This window comes from Hypanus sabinus, chromosome 21 (assembly GCF_030144855.1).
Source record: "Hypanus sabinus isolate sHypSab1 chromosome 21, sHypSab1.hap1, whole genome shotgun sequence".
Classification (NCBI taxonomy): Eukaryota; Metazoa; Chordata; class Chondrichthyes; order Myliobatiformes; family Dasyatidae; genus Hypanus; species Hypanus sabinus.
Window position 1 is genome coordinate 42,595,893 of NC_082726.1, and position 17,148 is coordinate 42,613,040.

Sequence of the window (17,148 nt, forward strand, 5' to 3'; positions counted from 1 at the left end):
CACTCTGGTTGTCCCCTGAGGGGCTTCAAGGAATAGTACAGTATTCAATACACAACTCCGTCTCCAAGAGACAATGGCCGTTATTAGTGGTTCCGTTCCGCTGAGGCCAGGACACATTCCAAACCTTGTGTATTCCGTGTATCTCTCTCTCATTTCCTGCGTCCCAGACCCGAATTAATAGCGATCTTGCGATTCTCAAAAAGGAGGGGGCAACTTTGTACCCTTTGGCCCCTCAGAGTTGCTTCACATTTGTAACAGTATAGTCATATATATTATGCACATCTATCTAGTTAAATGAAAATAAATTTGACTTGACCTGACTTAATAATTTTCTTGACTTCTTGTAGCCTATCTGTGGCTAACAAAGATGCAAAACCTATGTCAGAGTCCCAACGATCTCCTTCCTTGCTTACCATAGCGTTCTGGGACAGATCTCATTTGGCCCGGGAGATTTAGTCACCTTCATGTGTTCCAAGATATCTAACACTGCCATCTTCGTAATACCAACCTGCTTCAGACTATCAATCTACTCTTTCCAAATTCACTTTCTTCCACACCTTCTCGGTGATGTAAATGGACAAAAAGTTATTCATTTAGGACTTTGATTCAACACATGAATTACATCTTTTGTTGTTTAGGAGACCCACACTCCCCCTGGCTATCCTATTGCTCCTTACATATGTACTGTACTGATAAAATGTCTTCAGATTCTCCTTAATCTTGCCTGCAAAGGATATTTCATGGCTCCTTTCTGCCTTCACAATGGCTTTCTTCTCTTTTACATCCTCTGTATTGCTCAAGGGACTCCCTTGATTACAATTGCCAACATCTGTCACATATTTCCTTTTATTTCTTGATCAAACCTTCAATATATTTTGTCATTCAAATTTGTTGAATCTTGTCATCTTTGCCTTTCACTCTCACCAGAACATTCTGGCCCTGAACTCTTACTATCTTTTTGAAGATTCTCATCTGTCAGGTGCTTTTTACGGTCAAGTATCTCCTTACACTATTGAAATTTGCCTTTCCCCAATTTAGAAATTTAGCTTGAGGACCAATCTTATCCTTTCCTGGATGTTTCCCTCAATAATGAATCCTCCACCACTACTGCTCACATAGACTTTTCCCTTCTCTGATGGGCCAGAGACAACCAAACAGCCTTTCCTCGAAGAGGCAATTTCCCCAACAGAATCTGAAATGGTTAACCCGTGTGAGAGGGAAAGATGAGAAGGAATTCCTGTACCATGTGCCTTGGAATTACTGCCCTTCCCATTGGTCTTGGTCTTCTTTCTGTTCCTGTGTTATGAGCGACTCACTAACCATGCTATCCAGGGTGTCCTGCATCCCAGGTGCTCCATAGCAGCTCCAGCTGCTCCGTGTGAAGAGACAGGGACTGTAGCTGGATGTACTTCTCTCAAACATAGTCAATAAGGACTTTGGTAATGTCACAAATCATCCACATTCTGTAGGAGGACCATACCTTTGCCTAACTCCCATATCTGTTTTCGACAGTTCCTTTAGAAAGACTGAGAAAAATATTCTAACTTGATCATTCTTCGCTGTCTTCACTGAAGCTGATGCTAAATAAAATCCATGTTTTGACTTCACTTTGCTCCCCAAGACAGCTGCAAACCAGTATACCTCTTATTCCTTTTACATCCCACTCTCAATGATACTGCCAATCCTCAACAACTTCCTTTCTCATCAATCTTCTACAGTCCTGAGTGAAATATCAACATAATGACTTCATTCTTCCATCATGAGAGTTAATTGATCCTGCTTATTTGTCCAGCATTTTCTCTGTTGCTGTTACACTTTATTCGACATTGCTACTCTTTTACCAATGCTTTGTGCAATGATCTGATCTGTATGTAAAAAAATCTTTTCACTGGATCTCAGTACATGTAACAATAATAAACCAATTCAAATTCTAATTCCATTTTCCAAGTTTGAGCTCCTTTCAGTATGTTGGCTATTTTACAAGATTCCTTTGGGAAAAGGTTAACCAATTACTATTACATGGGAGCTGGTCTGAAAGGTAAGGTGATGTGGAATTCAGGGACTAAGACTTTGCTGAAGTCTCAGTAAATAGCATCCACTGTCTTTTCCTCATCCGCCTGCAAAGGGTCCCTGCTGGGTGGAAAGCATCATGTGTGGTCCCAGTACTCAAGACCAAAAGTCTTGAATGACTACCTGACCTGACTACCTTGATGGTCCTGACCTCAATATCATGAACACCCTAGAGATGCTGGTCATGGCTAATCTCTGACCCCTGGTCATATCAGCCCTTGATCCTCTGCAGTTTTCCTACCAAGAGCACATAGGAGTCAACGATGCTGTCAGTTACCTGCTGAATAAAGCCTTCTCCCACTTGGATTAGCAGGGCAACACTGTGCAGATCATGTTTTTTGATTTCTCGAGTGCCTTCAATACCATACAGCCCTCCTTGGTAGGGGGGGAAGCTCTGTTCAATGTAGACTGGCACTTCCATTGTATCCCGGATAATGGACTACCTGACTGTAAGGCCGCAGTACATGCAGCTTCAGAGCTGTGTGTCAGACATGGTCATAAGCAGCACTGGGACCCCACAGGAGGCTAAAATGACTCCCTTCCTGTTTACCCTGCATACCTTAGGCTTTAGAAGCAACACTGAGTCATGAGGGCATGACTTCAGGATTGAACGATTTCTTTTTAGAACTGAGATGCGGAGAGATTACTTTAGTCAGAGGGTGGTAAATCTGTGGAATTAATTGCCACGAGTGGCTGTGGAGGCCAAGTCATTGGCTGTATTTAAGGCAGAGATAGATAGGTTCTTAATTAGCCAGGGCATCAAAGGGTATGGGGAGAAGGCAGGGGAGTGGGGATGACTGGAAGAATTGGATCAGCTCATGATTGAATGGCGGAGCAGACTCGATGGGCTGAATGGCCTACTTCTGCTCCTATATCTTATGGTCTTATATCACCTGCAGAAATTCTCTGATGATTCAGCGATGTGTGGCATCCGTTAGTCTCGTGAGACTGCACAGTCTCCAGAGCGCAGGCCTGGGCAAAGTTGTATGTACCGGCAGTTGCCCATGCAGCAAGTCTCCCCTCTCCATGCCACGATGTTGTCCAAGGGAAGGGCAACGGCCGATACAGCTTGGCACTAGTGTCATCGCAGGAGTTGCCAGAACGAGATTGAAAACAACGTCGGACTGTCTTAGGGACTCCAGCTCCGGATTTGTCCTCAGGGTTTACTCCCGAAACCTTTCCCATGAGTGGGTATGGCCGCAAGGCAGCGGAGGTTTGAAATCAGAGTTTTCCCTCTCTTAGATGGACTGCCTTCCCAGGCTGACAAGCTCCATCTACCCGAAGCACTGGTTTTAAGGTGCCAGGACCCGCCTTTGCCTCTTCTCCTGACAGTAGAAACAGTTCCACTAGGTTCAATAAACTGAAGCAAACAGATGAAGCAAACACCTGCGCAAGGGCCACTGCGATTGCCCCTCTAGCACCCCACAAAGGTGAAGAACAAATTCAGTCTGGCCTTGGAATTTACCCACCTTATGTCCTGTGAAGAAAGGTAAGTGTCATTGACATAAAATTTGCTTAATTTTACTTACTTTAATATCTTTAATTATGTATTAGCTTTAGGCCAGTTCATTAGATTGACGGTGCATGGATGTTGTCCTGGAGCCATGTTTCTGCAAACCAGAAACCAGCAGCAGTTCCTCATCTTGCGCACGTGGAGCCATAGAGAAATGGAACGCAGCTCGACTTCCACTGAGTGAGCACTGGAAAGCAGCCCTCAAGCCAGCATGACATCCAACAGCACACGGCCAGCTCCAGAGCCTCCTTCCCTGGCAGCTGTAACAAGCAACTCCTGAGGCATGAGGGCCTGGTACACGCAACATCCGAGGCCACTCAGCTCCCCTGCCATTGGTCTCATCAATAAACCAGAGAAATAGGCTCACAGTACTCTACATTACCAATGTCTAATGGGGTCTTGCAACCACAATAAGATCCATTCGTTGGACCGTGCTCTGCCTCTGATGCATTCTTCCCTGGGAGCCTGAAGCAGGCTGTAACACCGTGAGCAGCAAGTGCACTCCACTGCTATCAAGCAACTCTCTGATGAAGTTGACCTACTGTTCTTGAAATTTTTAACAAGCATTTGTGAGACCGGCAGGGTGGATAGGGATATACTTGCTGAATTCTGCAAGGCTCCAGCATCCTCTGGAGGGTGGAGGCAGGATGTTTCTGTATCCTTTCTCTCCCAGCCTCCATCACCCCACCTTCCCCGAGCCATGGTCAAGCAAGCACCCAATGCATTGAATCCCACGATTAACAAACAAGAAACAGTTTACCCTGACCCCTTGCACATCCTTGCTGGAGACTTCAATCAGACTAGTTTCAAGAAATCTCTGCCCAACTACCATCAGCTGCAACACCAGAGGACCCAACACACTCAACCACATTTCAGGAAAACCGACCACCTGGCTGTCCTCATCCTACCTGAATATAAGCAGAGACTAAGAGCAATGCATCAGAGGTAAGGATAACAACGAGGTTGTCACAGGACACAGAGGAGTGACTACAGAACTGCTTTGAGTCAATGGACTGAGGAACCGAATGAATACTCCAAAGCTGTCACAGACCACAATGATGAGTGATGATAGACACTCATCAGTTAGCGTGCCGCCAGAAATTCTTTCAGTGTCTTCCCCAGCCAGAAGTCCTGGATGAAGCAAAAAATCCGCAGTCTCCTGAGGGCTTGATCGGTGGCGTCCTGTACTGGTGATCCCAGGAAAGTACAAGTACAAGAGCTCCAGGTGTGGCTTCAAAAAAGCCATCTCACACACAGTGGCAATTCTGGACTAAGCATGAATCGCAGAGGGATTTACAACAGCTGGGCAGGGCTTGAATGCCATTACCCCCTGCAAAGCAAGCCAAGCAATATACTGTAAATGATAGTTTTTAGTCCCAGGTCAGCTCAATGCCATTTATGCTTGCTTTGACTGACAGGACATGGAAGCACCTTCTTGAACCCCCCAAAGTCCCTGACAACCCTATGATTTCAGTCTCTGAAGCTGCCGTGAAAGCATCTTCCAGGGGGGTGAATCAACAGAAAGCATCTGGCCTAGACAGTGTACCTGGATGAGTGCTGAAGACCTGTGCTGTGCTGGATGGAGATCTTCAAAACTCTCAGTTCAACAGTCTGAGGCACCCACATGTTTCAAGAAGGCTTCAGTCACACCAGTGCTCAAGATTAATGTGGTAGCCTGCCTCAATGACTCTCATCCAGTAGCACTTACATCCCTTATGAAATGCTTTGAGAGATTGGACATGATACGTATCAACTCATGCATGAGGAGTGACTTGGATTTGCTCCAATTTTCCTACCACAACAACAGGTCAACAGTAGATACTATTTCATTGGCTCTTCACTCAGCTCTGAAACACCTCTGAGACAATGAAGATGCATACATCAGAATTCTCTGCATTCATTACTGCCCAGCAGTCAACACTATCACCCCCTTGAAACTCATCACTAAGCTTGAAGACCTGGGCCTTGATACATTCTTATTCAACTGGACCGTCGATTTCCTCAGCTGCATTATTCACTTTATACATATTTAGGTTTGCTGATTATACCACTGTTGTTGGTTGAATCAAAGGTTGTGACAAATTGGTGTACAAGAGGGAGGTTGAAGATCTGTTTGAATGGTACCACAACTACAAATTCTCCCTCAACATCAGCAAAACCAAAGAGCTGATTATTGACTACAGGAAGAAGAAACCAGAGGTCCATGAGCCAGTCCTCATTAAGGGTTTTGGTATGGAGAGGGTCATTAACTTTAAATTCCTTGGTATCTGTCATGGGACGAGCACATAAGTGCCATCATGAAGAATGCACGATAGTGTCTCTACTTCCTTAGAAATTTGCAATGATTTAGTTTGTCACCAAAAACATTGATAGGCTTCTATCAGTAGAGAGTATCCTGACTGGGAGCCTGGTATGGAAAAAACAACACCCAGGAAGGGAAAGACTACAGAAAAAGGTGGAGACAGTCCAATCCATCACAGATAAAGCCCTTGCCACCGTTCAGTAAATTTGAATAGAGAGATGCCACAAGAAAGCAGCATCCTTCATCAAAAATCACCACCATCCAGGTCATGCCCTCTTCTCGCTACTACCGTCGAGTAGGAGGTCCAGGAGCCTTAAGTCCCACACCACCACGTACAGTAACAGTTATTACCTCTACAACCATCATGTTCCCGAGCTGGTGAGGTTGACTTCATTCACCACTACTCTGGACTGATTCTACAACCTGCAGACTCACTTTGACAGACTCTACAACTCATGTTTTCAGTGTCATTTATTTCTTGCACAATTTATCTTCTTTGCATGTTGCTTGTCTGTCTATTTCTATGGACTGTACTTATCCAAATTCTATCAAACTCACATTCACTACTTCTGCTGGCAGCTTGTACCACCATCTGAATGAAAAAGTTCCCCCTAAGGTTTCCATTAAATATTATACCCTTCTCCCTTAACATCTCTTTCCAGTATTTTATACAGAAAGTGTATATAAAAGGTCAAAAAATTACCTATTACATTACATCAGACTTCTAATTCTAGTGTTACCTAACCTCAGAGATAAAACAGACGTGTAGATATGAAAATCTGCAGATACTGGAAATCCAAAGCAACACGCACAAAATGCCAAGGAACAAAGCAGGCCAGGCAGCATCTATGGAAAAGAGCCCTGATGAGGGGTCTTGGCCCAAAACATCAATTATTTACCCTTTTCCATAGGTGCTGCCTGAACTGCTGAGTTCCTCCAGCACTTTGTGTGTGTTTCTCAGTGGTAAAAGCCTGTTTCCATTAACCCTTTCTATGCACCTCACAATTTTCTATTCTTCTAATAAAGCTCCCCTCAATGTTCAACACTTCAGGAAATTTAGTCCTAATCTAATCGACCTTTCCCTACAACTCAGATCCTCGAATCCTAGTAAATTTTCTCTACACTCTTTCAATCTTATTCGTACCTTTCCTGTACAGTTCTTGCATGGCTCTCATTAGCCACATTAACCCCAAAATCACAGTGGGCTTAAGTCATATTCAATCCCAGTGGATTCTCTCAGATGTTGAAGCCAAGACCGAATCAATCATGATGATTTTGAATTGATCTCACTCCTTCTCCCATTTCTTCTGTTCTTATATAATCTACTATCAGAAAGACAGGAAACAACAAGAGTTAGATTTAGACACTAAGTTGACATTATTAAACTGTGACGCAGGGTGGAAGAGGAATTCAAACTATCAAAAGTTAGATACACAAAATACTGGTGGAACACAGCAGGCCAGGCAGCATCTATAGGAAGAAGTACAGTCGACGTTTTGGGCCAAGACCCTTCATCAGGACTAAATGAAAGAAGAGTTAGTCCTGATGAAGGGTCTCAGTCCGAAACATTGACTCTACTTCTCCCTATGGATGCTGCCTGGCCTGTTGTGTTCCACCAGCATTTTGTGTGTGTTGCTTGAACTTCCAGCATCTGCAGATTTCCTCATGTTTGCATATCAGAAGATAGATTTCTTTTTCAGGAAATCCTTGCCACCATGAGTGTTTGACACAAGAGATGGACTTAGGTTTGGATAATTGAGATATAAGTATTGATTAGTCAGATGCTGAGATGGTGGTTGGTGTGCAGAGCTGAGGGGAACTTTATATTTAGCAAACTAGTGTGTGCTGAACAGTGTTTGTCCTCCAGATGTGTTCTGATCCGGAACTGATGAAGATCATTCTGAGGACTCTTGCACTGATCTCCTGACCACCGCACAGAGTCAGACATCTGAACTTGTTTTCAGAGCATGCAAAAGCAAGCAAAGTGCCTCTTAGCCTCTGGCCATTTCTGTAAGAAGCAACATCTTTTCCCATTAGCTCATGTCCTTCTGAGTCCCTGGAGATTTATGTGCACGCATTCCTCAGTGAGAAGTGTTAAAAATTGTGCTTAAGAGCTGCTTCCCTAATGTGTCACTTAAAAAAGAAAATCTTTATTTTCCCAGCTAGTGAATTAATGAGCACACTAATGGACTCAAGGTACCTGGGAAATTTGCATTGATTTCTCCACCTTATATCCTATTTCTATAGTATATTAATAATTTAGATAGTAATGTGGTTGGTGAACCATCAGGCTCTTGAACCACAGGGGATAACTTCACTCAACTTCACTCATCCCATCACTGAACTGTTCCTACAACCTAAGGACTTACTTTCAAGGACTCTGCAAGTCATTTTCTTGATACATTGCATATTTATTTATTTTTTGTTTTGCATTTTTTGCACATTGGTTGTTGTCCATCCTACTGGGGGATGTCTTTGATGGATTTGATTGTGTTTCTTGTATTTATAGGGGTACAGCATGAAGTGGGCCCTTCCGGTCCTTCAAGCCGTACCTCACCGCAAACCCCAACAACCTTGATATAACCCTAACCTAATCACAGGACCATTTATAATGACCAACTAACCTACCAGGTGCATCTTTGGACTGTGGAGGAAACTGGAGCACCCTGGGAAAACTGATGCATTCCATGGGAAGAACATACAGACTCTATACAGATGATGCCAGAATTGAACACTGAACTCTGATGCCGCTAAGCTGTAATAGCGTTACGCTAATCGCTACGCTACCATGGTACCATTTACTAATCTCAGAGTTGTATATGGTGAGATATGTGTACTTTGATAACAAATTTAGTTGAACGTAGTGTTACGAATGAAGAACAACTCTGATGGGCAGAAGGGTGCAAAGTCGCCCCCCCCCCCCCTTTTGAGAATCACAAAATCGCTATTATTTCGGGTCTGATACCCAGGAAATGAGAGAGATACACATCATGTCAGTAATGAGAGAGAGACGCAGGATAACAGAAAAGACAGTTGTTATTGACAACGCAGGAATACACAAAAAGTGGAATGTTTCCTTCTAACAAAAGCGGAACGGAACCACTGATTACTGCTATTGTCTCTTGGAGAAGGAATTGTGTATTGTGTACTGTACTATTCATTGAAACCCCTCAGGGGGCAGCCAGAGTGGTCTGGTTGAGGGATTGCATCATCCCAACCTGATTGACACCTGAGTGAGGATAAAAGTAGTGCCTGGGGAACACCCCTCAGACTCAGACACTACAAGACCGGTGGGGGGCTTGTGTGTGTGTCCACCCTTGCCTGGGTGATGAGTCCTCCACAGAACGGTCTAGCTAAAGGACGGATACGGATCAAGATTGTAACGAAAATCAGCAAGTTTCTCTCTCTCTCTCTCTCTCTCTCTCTCTCTCTCTCTCTCTCTCCAACAATTGCCACCTGTTGATCAGCAACGACTGTAGCCTGTATGAACTGAACTGAACTTTATATTTTTTCATCGGACAATTCATTATCCCCTAGACAACGATAGAGCTTATTTCTTATTGGTTATTATTATACCCACACTTTTAGGTTTAGTATTGATGATGTATATTATCTGTATATTTGCATTGATATTATTTTTGTATATTTTTACTAATAAATACTGTTAAAATAGTATTATCAGACTTCAACGGATACTCCTATCGTTGCTGGTAAGACACCCAGTTACGTGGTTCGTAACAACTTGGGGGCTCGTCCGGGACTTGATACCAAATTGGAGGGCCGGTAAAATCGGGCTTTTAAGTCCAGACTTGGATCTGGTTGCGCGGGTAGCCAGACGGGAAACCAGCAAAGATGGACGTAGATGAATTTACACAAAACCCGACTTTGAAGGCGCTAGAGGAAGCCACAAAGACGGACTTGGTAAAAATTGTGAAAGGACTAAATCTCGCAGAGATGAGGTCGTCAATGAAAAAGTGGGAGATGCGGAGGGCCATAACTCAGTATTATACTGAGAAGAATGTGTTTTCGGCTGAGATATTGGAACAGATCCCTGAAAAGGTACCAACTATTGGGACGGCTCAGTTAGAGTTGGAAAAATTAAGGTTGGAACATGAAATTAAGTTAAAACAGCTGGAAGCAGCTGAAAAGGAGAAGGAAAGAGCTGAAAAGCAGAAGGAGCATGAAAGAGATAAAAGGGAGAAGGAGAAACAGAGGCAGCATGAGCTGGACATGGAGAAGTTAAAGCACGAGAGAAGGGTCCAAGGGGCGGACTGAGAGAAGAGGTCTAATGTTAGTAGGGAGTTTAGGTTAATACCTCCATTCGAGGAGACGGATATTGATAGTTATTTCTTGCATTTTGAAAAGGTGGCAGTGAATCAAAAGTGGCCCAGAGATCAGTGAGTGGCATTGTTACAAAGTGTGTTAAAAGGGAAGGCACAACCGGCATATGCGGCATTGTCTGTGGAGGAGGAGGAGTATTAGAATTACGAGGAAGTAAAATAGGCCATTCTTTGGGTCTACAAATTGGTACCTGAGGCCTATAGTCAAAAGTTCAGAAATTTAAAGAAAGTGTGCAATCAGACGTATGCAGAATTTGCTTATGAGAAGGATGTGCTCTTGGATTGTTGGTGTGCGGCAGAAAGGGTAGAAGAGGATTTTCGGCATTTCAGGGAGTTAATTCTGATTGAGGAATTTAAAGGTTGTGTTTCGGATGATATCCAGATGTATTTGAATGAGAAGCCAAATAAGTCCATATCTGAATTTGCCAGGTTCGCAGATGAATATGCCCTAACCCACAAGACAAAGTTTTCCTTGAATAAGAGTTACCAGAAAGACTATAGAGACGGTAGAGAAAGCCCGCCAGCTGAGGCAGAAATTCAGCCGGGAGCTAGTGGTAAAAGTAAGGAGGAAGAAAGGCAAGATGGCAGGAGGGACCAGTTGAAATAGGAGTGTGATCAGAATTCCCAAGAGAAGGCATGGACGTCTTTCTTGGTAACAATTTAACAGGTGGTGAGGTTTGGGCAGCAATGAAGCTGACGAGCAAGCCTGTAAGTGTTGAGGACCTGCCCCTAGATTCCAAGATCTATCCCGCATGCGTGATCACTTGCAGCATGTCGAGAAAAGCAGCTGAGAAAGAGACCAGTTTAAATCAGTCCAGTGTTGATTTGGCTGAGACATTTTTACCGACCCTGTACCAAGAGGGGTTAGAGGGTGGTAAAACGGAGAGCAGGGAGGTGAAAGAGAGTAAAGGAGAGGAGAGAGACCTACTCTTAGCCAGGAGGAAATTTATAGAAGCACGGAGTAAAAATGAGAAACAGATAAAGCTGTTAGAAAGTCCAGGGTTGGACATGGATGATCTGTCTGGCTTGACAGAACTGTTTGAAGAAGTTGAAAATTTTAAATGTGTTCCCGATAATGAAATAAGGGCAGTCCTAGATGAAAAGGATGCCATTACCTTGAAGAAGCCTGCTGGGTTGGCAGATGAGGTTGTTTTAACCCACAGGGTCGAGTTTACTCCAGAAGGGAGTTGCCCAGAGAGTAGTTGGGAGGATCAGGGGAACTTAGAATTTGAAAAGGGGTTGGGTATTGAAAGCCTGGAAGAGGCAGATGTCCCGTTTGAGTGTGTTCAAGATGTGGATGCACGTGGTACTGAACCTAGTAATGAAACTCAGGAGAAGTCTGAGGTATCTGATTCAGTTAAAAAGGAATGCAGTCCTTTTGGGTCAGATGGACTTGGTTCAGTGAAGAAAGGGTTAACCTTGGTACTAGTGGGAAGTGAGAATTCCCAGTTGTTTGTGTTAGAAGGTGTGTTAAAAGTTAGTGAGGAGATAAAAGGTGGTGATGTGAATATTATTATTGAAGGAGAAGGGAAAAATGTAGTTCCTAAATTAAATGAAGAAAATTTAAAGTCTGCATTGGTGTCAGAAGCAATAACCAGGCTGAAGGAACAATGGCTTGTTAACAAGGTGCCTGTGAATCAATTACAGTTTGATTTGGAATGTAAAGGTGCCCCACTCGCTAATGTTATTCAAGGGTGTGCTGTGAAGAGGCAGAATTTGGAATGTTGTTTGAACAAAGAGGGATCACTTGCAGATATTAAACTGAAAACTAATAGAATGAAGGGTCCTGAAGATAAAACTAACGACTTGCTTAAAAATAAAGAATTGTGTGGAAGTTCAGAAGATGGGCTAAGTTTGGAAAACATTGTTGATAAAAATAACTCCTATGAAAGGAGAATGTGAAAGCCTATTCCACACTGGTGAACAAGCTAACCATGTGGGAGTTAAGTGGAAAAGGGGCGAAGGTTGAAAAATGCTACTTTAATTAACAGAATCTGGTTTTGAGGGATTTCGACAAAGCATGCAAATAATAAGGACAACACCATGGAAAATTGACTGTTAAGTTTAAAAGTAAAATAAAGATTAGTATTTGCATAAACTTTTGTAATGTACTATAGAACAATCACACATGTATTGGTTCACATTTTGTATTATATACTTAAGATCACAACTCTTTAGTTTTGTTTTGCTGAAGAAAATGAATATAAAAAAGTGGTTATTAAATTGGAGTCTGATGCCACAGGAATTTTATTAGGTACAAGATACTAAGATATTAAAGGAAGTGACAATGTAATTGCTAAATGTTTAGATGCTGAATTGAATGTATAACTGTATTACTCTGTAGTGAAAAACTCTTTTGTATTGTGTTAGATTCTGAAATTCTGTAAGATTCTGTATTAGTTAATTTTTCCCAGTGGTAAAAATCCTTAGAAGGATGGGGGTGTTACGAATGAGGAACAACTTTGATGGGCAGAAGGGTGCAAAGTCGCCCCCCCCCCTTTTTGAGAATCACAAAATCGCTATTATTTCGGGTCTGATACCCAGGAAATGAGAGAGATACACATCATGTCAGTAATAAGAGAGAGACGCAGGATCACAGCAAAGGCAGTTGTTATTGACAATGCAGGAATACACAAAAAGTGGAATGTCTCCTTCTAACAAAAGCGGAACGGAACCACTGATTACTGCTATTGTCTCTTGGAGAAGGAATTGTGTATTGAGTACTGTACTATTCATTGAAACCCCTCAGGGGGCAGCCAGAGTGGTCTGGTTGAGGGATTGCATCATCCCAACCTGATTGACATCTGAGACCCCGTGAGTGAGGATAAAAGTAGTGTCTGGGGAACACCCCTCAGACGCACCAGGAGAGACACTACAAGACCGGTGGGGGGCTTGTGTGTGTGTGCACCCTTGCCTGGGTGATGAGTCCTCCACAGAACGGTCTAGCTAAAGGACGGATACGGATCAAGATCGTAACAAGGAAAGTCGGCAAGTTTCTCTCTCTCTCCTCTCTCTCTCTCTCTCTCCCCAACAATTGCCACCTGGTGATCAGCAACGACTGTAGCCTGTATGAACTGAACTGAACTTTATATATTTTCATCGGACAATTTATTATCCCCTAGACAATGATAGAGCTTATTTCTTATTGATTATTATTATACCCGCACTTTTAGGTTTAGTATTGATGACGTATATTATCTGTATATTTGCATTGATATTATTTTTGTATATTTTTACTAATAAATACTGTTAAAAATAGTATTATCAGACTTCAACGGATACTCCTATCTTTGCTGGTAAGATACCCAGTTACGGGGTTCGTAACAGTAGATTGGCCTTCATAAATCAGGGGATTGAGTACAGGAGTTGGGATGTTATGCTGAAGTTGTATAAAATGTTGGTGAGGCCAAATTTAGAGTATTTTGTGCAGTTCTGGTCACCTGCCTACAATAATTAAATTTATTTATATCATGAAATATCAATAAACTTGAATGAATGCAGACAAAATTTACACGGATGTTAAAGAATCTTGAGGATCTGAGATACAGGGATAGGCTGAATAGGTTGGGACTTTATTCTCTGAAATGCCGTGGAAGGAAGGGAGATCTTACAGAGGTATGCAAAATTATGAGGGGTATAGATAATTAGAACGCATGCAGGCTTTTTCCCCTCAAGTTGCGTGAGACAAACCAGAGGTCATAAGTTTAGAGTGAAAGGTGAAATCTAATTCACACAGAGGGCGGTACAAATGTGGAATGAGCTACCAGCAGAAGTGTTAGATGTGGGTTCAGTTGTAACACTTAGAGAAGTTTGGATAGGTACATGCACGACAGAAGTATGGAGGGCTGAGGCCCAGGTGCATGTAAATGGGACTAGGCAGAAAACTAGTGTTACGTACTCGTGACACATGACAGTGGTGCCCTTGTCATGTGACTGGGGTTGAAGCTGTACTGGTCTTGAGGTGATGGTCTTGTGATGGTGGTGACGTCATTTTCCCGCCAGTAGTGATCATGTGACGGTTTCTTTTACAGGTTTTAAAAGGTAGACCCCACCCTGTGAGGAAGGGCAGTTCGTGGCTGGATTTGCCAGGTTGACTTGATGCCACTGCGTGTTTGAAGTGATGACGCAGTTTAGTTGAAGGATGAAGTTTTTATTTAATGCCTAAAGTTTAAGAGGTCATTGCCAGCAGGTTCTTTATGATTCTGCTAGTTCGAGAAATTAGTGGAGAGTGAAGATTGGAAGTTCGGAAGTTAAAGATCGAGGAGAATCGCTTTCTACGGTGAAACAGGGCCGACCTTTGTTTGATCCTTATTTGGAAGGATTTCATTGACTATCTTCGTGTTAATCCGTAGGTTTAACTAGAAAGGATTGAAGGTAGTGGTATTGAAGGTAGTGCCTTTAAGCCGTTCTGTTTCGTAAACTCTTCGTGGGAAGTTCGACGTCGGGGATCGAAGCAAGCGACGTGAAAGAGAACCTAAGTCGTCCTATAAAGTCTCTCCTTTTAAATGGACTGTGAGCATATCGAACTTTTGGCAATACCACTTTTAAGAACTGTTTTTGGAATATCACTTTAAGAACTGTTTGGGCTGCCGCTCAGCAGCTGTTTCCGGTTACGGTAGTGTTTGTTTACTTTTGGGGGGTTTGTTTTCTGTGTTTAATAAACGTGCTGTTTGTTATAAGAAACCCTTGCCGAACTCATATATTTATTGTTGCCTGAATACGTAACACTAGGCAGGCACAAACTAGGTGAGCTGAAGGGCCTGCTTCTGTGCTGTAGTGCTTTATGATTCTGCAACATATGGTCGTTGTTGCCTGTAAGGGCCCTGAGTGAAATGTGTTCGGAGTGACAATACTTCAGATTCCACTTGGCCAAGTGTGCTTCATATTAGAGGTGACCCAGTGTATGAGAGCCCCAGACAGCTTAACATACTCAGTGACATTTAAGGAGGAGAGATTCCATTAAGGTAATATAGAGTAGGGTGGGGATGTTAGTGGTAGATGCAGGTTTCATAATGGAGAGATATTGCCAACTAAACGGATGGTATGTTGCTTCCCTGGTGCCGGGGTCCGAGACATCTCAGATCGGGTGCAGGTTATTCTCAAGAGGGAGGGCACGAATCCAGATGTTGTGGTCCATGTAGGGACCAATGACGTGGGTAGGATCAGTAAGGGGGTCCTGCGTAGGGAGTTCAGGGAGTTAGGTGCGAAGCTGAAGAGCAGGACCTCCAGGGTAACAATCTCAGGATTGCTACCTGTGCCACGTGCAAGTGAGGCAAGGAACAGAAAGATTATAAAGGTTAATACTTGGCTGAGAGGATGGTGCAGGAGGGAGGGTTTCAGGTTTATAGATAATTGGGCTTTGTTCCAGGGAAGGTGGGAACTGTTCCGAAGGGACAGTTTATACCTGAACTAGAGCAGTACTAACATTCTTGCAGGGAAGTTTGCTAGTGCTTCTTGGGGGGGGGGGGTTTAAACTAAATTTGCAGGGGGCGGGGATCCAGAATGTGAGAGAGGATAGCGAGAGGAAGAATAAAGGACAGGTGGGGACTACACGGTTCCGGAATATTAAGTGTGTAGTAGAGAAACAAGTGAGGCAGAACAAGTGATAAGGAGGACACATGTACAGACGGAACATGAAGTTAAATGTGTTGAAAGGATAAGTAAATTTAGGAAGGACAACAAAATTCTAGGGGCGTATAGCCCGTTGGGAGCTCAGGGAGCTGGATTAAGCACAATAGGCAGCGATTCAAACAGAGAGAGGAGAAATGGGCTAAAAATTCTATATCTGAATGCACGAAGTGTCAGAAATAAGGCGGATGAGCTTGAAGCTCAGGTGCGAATGGGTAACTATAATGTTGTTGGTATAACAGAGACATGGCTGCAGGGAGATCAGACCTGGGAAACGAATGTACAAGGGTATACGTGCTATCGTAGGGACAGAAATGTGGGCAGAGGGGGTGGGGTGGCCCTGTTGGGGAGGAATGAGATTCAGTCCTTTGCAAGGGGGGACATAGGGTCAGGAGAAGTAGAGTCTGTGTGGATAGAATTGAGGAACAGTAAGAGCAAAAGGACCCAAATGGGTGTTGTCTACAGGCCACCAAACAGTAGCATGGATATTGGGTGCAAGTTGAATAGGGAGTTAACATTGGCATGTGGCAAAGGTAATGTCGCAGTAGTTATGGGGGATTTCAACATGCAGGTGAACTGGGAGAATCAGGTTGGTGCTGGATCACAGGATAGGGAGTTTGTAGAGTGCCTACAGGATGCATTCTTGGAACAGCTTGTACAAGAGCCGACCAGGGACAAGACTATTCTGGATTTAGCGTTATGTAATGAACATAAATCCAAGCGATCTTGCAGTAAAGGAGCCATTAGGAGGTAGCGATCATAATATGATAAGTTTTTATCTGCAATTTGAGAAGGATAAGGGCAGCTCGGAGGTGTCAGTGTTGCAGTTGAACAGGGGAAACCATGGAGCCATGAGGGAGGAGCTGGCCAAAGTTGACTGGACAGATAGCCTAGCAGAAAAGACAGTGGAACAGCAATGGCAGGTATTCTTGGGAATAATGCACAAGGTGCAAAATCAGTTCATCCACAAGAGAAGAAAGGATTCAAAGGGGGGAAGGGGCCACAGTGGTTGACAAAGGAAGTCAGAGATTGCATAGCAATAAAAGGAAGGAAGTATGACAGAGCTAAGGTGAGTGGGAGGACAGATGATTGGGAAGTTTTTAAGGAACAACAGAACTTAACTAAAAAGGCAATATGGGGAGAAAAAATGAGGTATGAACGCAAGCTAGCCAGGAATATAAAGGAAGATAGCAAAAGCTTTTTTAGGTATGTGAAAAGAAAGAAGATAGTTAAGAACACTGTTGGGCCTTTGAAGAATGAATTGGGTGAAATTGTTATGGGAAACAGAGAAATGG